Raw genomic sequence first — 6,000 nt, 5'->3', positions numbered from 1 at the left:
ATTGAAGAAATGGAGGATTTTAAACCCATAGGAAAGAAATATATGTACATATACATATATACACACATTATATATATGTATGTGTGTATATTTACTGAAAACTTGAAAGGTTGCCTTGAAAGGTAAGTTAGAATGTGGATAAAAATTACAAAAGATACAAAAGTATAATATAATATAAATCAATTGAGGCAGCAATGTTATCAGATGATCAGATTCATTTTCTAACACAGAAATATTCTGACTCCCATTGACTTTGAAGGTCACTTCATCAATGACATCCTTCCCCCACCCTTTTTAAAAATTCTTCCTTGACTTCATGCTAACTCAGCAACCACCTCCTCAATCCTCTTTGATTTTTCTTTCCAGGAATCGATCATCACTATAGTTCAAGCTGTTACCCAGCAATCCACACTCTATTCTCAAACTTTCTTAAGCAGCTATTCATTTAATAGACCAATATTTCTTTTCTATATCCCTTTCCTTCAATGCTCAAGTGTAAAAAAAAATAATTGACAGCCCTCTCCCCCCCACATACCATAATATTCAGTTTCTTTGATAATATTTCATAATCTTTCAAAATACTTTTAAGATCCTTCTGTGATTTTTGTTTTGCTTATGTGAATGATCCAATGATCCAAAGTAGAGTATTTCTTTAGAAGTTTTGTATGTCTTGGGAGGTTCTCTATTATGTCTTAGATATATGAATTGAGAAGACGATATTATTATCAAATCTACACATAGCTATCTCACTAGTTTTGGCTAGGAAATCATTAGTTATTACTATTTTTCATCTCTCTTTCTAATCATTATTTTATGGCCTGTCAGCCTCTGTGACTTTATTATATTATTCTCTGGAGGACAGGAACATTTCTCTTTCTCCTAATTCCTAGTTCTCCCCTTTAGACAAAGCCTTAAATTTATTTTTGAATTCTAATTATGAAATGTCTCTTCTTTCTCTCTCTTCTGTGCATATATTCTTCCATTCTCTAAACTTTTGAAGTTTCTTTCCTCATCCTCATCCTTTGATTTAGATATTCAATTTTCCCTCATAGAAAAAAATTCATATACAAGGAACAGTGGAATTATTATGCTGGGTCCCCAGGAAGTAGAATTAATGTGATTGAAATTTACAGAGCAATAAATTAGGAGTTGATATAAAGAAAATCAGAGAAATCAAAAGTGAAATGGAAATCTGAAAAAGGAAATTCAAATAGTATCTTCCATGATACCACTTACATAAACTAAGGCAAATTTAAATGGCAAACAAGATAAGGTTACAATCTATGACAAAAGTATGATCATGTAGATAATTCTGATTAATTATTAAGTATGGAATATAGATAAATGAGTCAATAGTTATTGCTATGTTTTTATAGATTTGTATTAATATGCTATTTACTCCCATTTCCAGTGATACATTCCTTTCAATGATCTTTTAAAATTATTCCTAAGTTCTTTCAAGATGGTATTGCCTCCAGCCTGGGATGTGTCGGTTTCTTCTTCATTCAGTTTTAATAATTCTTCTTCACTTTATATTTTTAATCTTTGCATAACTTTGTATAATACAGCAGAGAGAGATATTAAATTGTTCCTTTGTCATTGATGATGAAAAAAAGAGATTGTTATAGAAACAATGACATATTTTTTTCCATTTTCTTTATACTTCTTGTACTTCTGGTCACTTCATCTATTACTGTTCTCATCATAATATGACTCATTTGGTCTGACATTTGTATAGACAGTTTTATCTGTATATTATCATTAAAGATATTGCATGAAAAGCAATACATATGTTAACATAAACTAATAGTGACAGCAGTAGTGATTTTAAATGAACCTCAATAGGCAGGTTTGGCATACCTACTCCATGTTCTATGCAGGCATAAATGACTTTCCCAGAACTTCAAAAATAAAAATCTCTAAAAGAACATCCAGTTTCATAGAGTTGCTATAGAAGTTCATATGGACAATGGGTAATAAATTATGGAGTTTGAAATTAAACATTAGGAAAGTTGAGTTCTTTTGTGTTTTGCTCAATTCTAAAATAGGAAAAAATATCAATATTACTGAATCTACTTGAGGTTCAAAATTAGAGATGGAACAATCTTCAATTAATGACATATTAAACCATTTAGTAATCCAAGGATATCATTGACAGAAGGCAAGATCTTACATACACAAAAATAAAACTTTTTTTTTTTTTTGTAGTAAAGGACTAAAATAAGATGTTCATAGCTTTGTGAATGACTAAACAAATTGTGTCATATAAATGCAAGGAAGTGTTATGTTGTAAGAAATTATAAACAAGACAAATATGGAAATTCGTAGAAAAATATATTTGCACAGACAGGATAAAATAAATTGGTCCAGGAAAACAATATACATGATCATTTTAAAATGTAAATTTAGAGACATCTAGTTGGTGTCGTGAATAGAGCACCAGACATGAAGTCAGGAGGACCTGAAGTGGTCTCAGTCACTTAACACTTTTTGGCTGTGTGACCCTGGGCAACTACAAAATAATTAAAACTCAGTATGAGATTATAAAGACCAAATCTAGCTCCCAAAAGGAAATTAAAAAAAAAACAAAACACTTCCTCCTAACTCTTTTGCAAATGTTTGGATCCATGGTGAAGAAAATTTTGGATCACATCAGATGTTTTCAATATATTTATTAGTTTTGCTGATGTTTTCTTCTTCCTTTTTTTTTTTTTTTTTAAGAAAACACTCGGTATAATGAATGACTGTGAGTGAAGTTGGAGAAGAGATAGGGGAAAATGTAGATGATATAAAAAAATTCAATAAAGATCTAATTAATTTTTTACAAGGAAAACAATACCTAACTAATCTACTATCCTTATCCTACATAAATGGTAATTATATATTGAAAGAAATTCCTAGTAACAAGAAAGTAATGTTATATAATAAGGAGGGATCATAAAATTCGATTATCTAATTTTTCCTAAGATCAACATTAAAATTTATTGATATGTTGACATATCAAAGTTAACTTTATGTTATAATACATGATATATTCAGCTTTCATAATCTTAAAAATCTCACATAAAAAATGTTATAACTGCAAGTCATCCTTTAGTTAAAATTCATAGGCATTCAAAAAAATATTCAATGAGCACAAAGTGAGGTACTTATTTTCAACAATTTTTTTATGGACTTAGTTGTTGGACTTTATAAGGCTTAATTGATCATTTTTATTCTCCATGTTATTTTTGGTTTTGTCAAATCAATATTATAATTTCCTACATTTATTCCAATCTAAATATGTTAAAAAATAAAGAGATTTGACTATATGGAGGTTTCAAGGTGAATCATAAATGTTTAAATGACTATGCTTTAAAAAGATTTTAAAAATATATATTTTATATAATGGTTGAGAAAAGGAACAGTCAAATAAAATTTAAACTGCCTTTACTTAAACTACCTATTAAGTAGAAATGATATACTTACTAGTTATCTACTAGAAAAGAAAAAGCAATAAAGTTATTTCCTTTTCTTACCCTTCTGGTCTATCTGAGAAAATGTTATGAACAATTGAGATATTACTCATAAAAATCCAACCACTTTTTCCCTGAAAAATCCAAATAATATGGCAAATGTTTTCTTTTACTTTTTACTTAAAAACAAAACAAAACAACAGCAGGATTATTCAATACAATTCTAACAGTAACAACAGATATAACAGGAGCTTTATGAATTGAGTGTCACTTTTGTTCATCAACTTTATCTATTTCCATAGACGCTAATAAAGAATAAAATAATCTATTCTGAAATTAGACTTAGAAGACTTGTTTTTGTATCTTGGGTTTGCCACTTACTATGAATAACCTCAGTTTTTTTTTTTATAAAGGGAATGTATTGGGCCAGATTGTTTATAAGATCTATTCTGTCTCTAAATTCTATACTCCTATTATCTGTGATGATTCATCAAGCAATTGACCTGATGTTTTTTTGTTTTGTTTTGTTTTGGGGGGCATATTTCTCACAGTCTAATTATTATAGTTTTATGATATCAAAAAATATTTCACATGTATACTTCATTTAATGATAGTTGCTATTACCAAAAGAAGACAATCACAGTTCACCTTGCTGGAGTTAACATGATTTGATTATTAAAGAAGTAGATGATGTACAATGCCCAGTTCAATATATTAGGCTTTAAGAACACACACATATTTTGCATATGTCTATGTATGTATACACATATATGTACATTTTTAAATAATTTCCACTAAGAAAAAAAATTCTCCCTGGTAGACCATTTTTCCACAAATGGTCATGGTGCTAGAACTGACATAACTTGAGTTACTAAGATAAAACTCTGGTAATGCTAATATGGGGATATGTCAGTCAGGTAGAAATGGAACAAAGAGAGACATTCCTGATATGGCTCAGAATGTAGAAAATTCATCTTTTAGGATGCATTCTTAGGTTTATTTCTGCCCATTTTAAGACATTTTATGATTATAAAAATGTGTCAATTGCAGATAGTTTCATACTTAAATAAGTGGGACTTTTTGGTTTGTAATTTATTATGCAGTATATTTTATATCTTGAAGATTTTTGAAATTTTAAAATTGAAAAACATTAAGATAACAATGTAAATAGTTTATATTTGTATGATATTTTCAATATTAGGGAGAAAGCATGTATATTAGACCATTGACTCTTGAGATAGAGGATCTATCACTAAGGCTTACCATCTGCATGTGTAACCTTGGGTAATTTAAATAATCTCCAAAAGCCTCAGTTTCCTCATTTGTAAAATAAGGGAGTCATAGAATATGTCCTCTGAGATATTTTCCCATCTCTAGATGCATAATCATTCTTGTCAAAGAGATGAGGTAGTTATTATTATCCATCTTGGCATTTTGAAAGAAAATGTGATGTTCAAAGAAATTAAGTAGCCAAAACTTGTATTGACTCATTGGATTTATAAGGAAATATAGAATTATTATTCTTGTCATCATTCTTGAGTATGTACAAAGTAATCCTCATAGTCTGTTGTTGTCTTTATAATTTTAGGCCTTATCATTAATTTTTTTTTTTTTATATTCACATCCAACTTTGCTTTGAATCATTTATAATAAGATAACAAAATTAAACATTACATTATTGGCTAATTTTCTCATTTTATCTAAGAAGACATATAATCTTTAGAAATTGGGCTAAATTTTAAAAAATCTGTGTACATTTTTGATATTTAATAAATAATTCTTAACATTGAGAACTGAGACATTTGCTGAGATAATACAAATATAAATTATTTATTATATTTTTATTCATATTTTTATCTTGTTTTTCTCATTAATTTTGGTTCTAGATGTAGGAATCAAGAAAACAAAAGGAGAAGAAGGTGCATATAAAATTTTCAAAGGATATGTTCTGTAAAAGTTTGAAAAACATTTAGAACAATTCAAATAGATACATAATTCTGTCAAATTTAAAAAGTAATTTTATTTGTAATATTTACTATATAGAGATGTAGTCAACTACTTTTATTTAACATAAGTCAGCATTACAACACTATAGTCTCTATAGAGAGATAGAGTCTTATAGTCAGGAAGAGTAGCCCTTAAGAAACACTTCTGACACTTCCTAACTGTGTGGCTTTGAGCAAGTCTCAATACCTCAAGACAATTCCCCAAAACTATATGTTTCAGAGCAGGTATATATTTGAATTGATAAAAAGAATTTTGTCCAGCCATATCCTTTTCAATAATTTTGGTCTAGCTCTTTTAGTTGGAAATGATTCTCCTCTGAAAGAGAAAACAGAAGCAATACATATGAGTAATTATATTTTCTCTTTGTCATCCTCAAGTGTTGTTCTATCTATCCCAAGCAGGATGCTTGTTTTTTTTTTTTTTTTTTTTTTTGTACTGCTTGCTCTGAACATCTCTTTAAAAGCATTTCTTGTTTTCTCAATAATTCACCACCAGTTTTAGCTGATTCTGTGCTTTGATCTTCCTACTGCTATTTTTA

Source organism: Antechinus flavipes, chromosome 3 (genome assembly GCF_016432865.1).
Source record: "Antechinus flavipes isolate AdamAnt ecotype Samford, QLD, Australia chromosome 3, AdamAnt_v2, whole genome shotgun sequence".
Lineage (NCBI taxonomy): Eukaryota > Metazoa > Chordata > Mammalia > Dasyuromorphia > Dasyuridae > Antechinus > Antechinus flavipes.
This window is presented reverse-complemented; position numbering follows the sequence as displayed.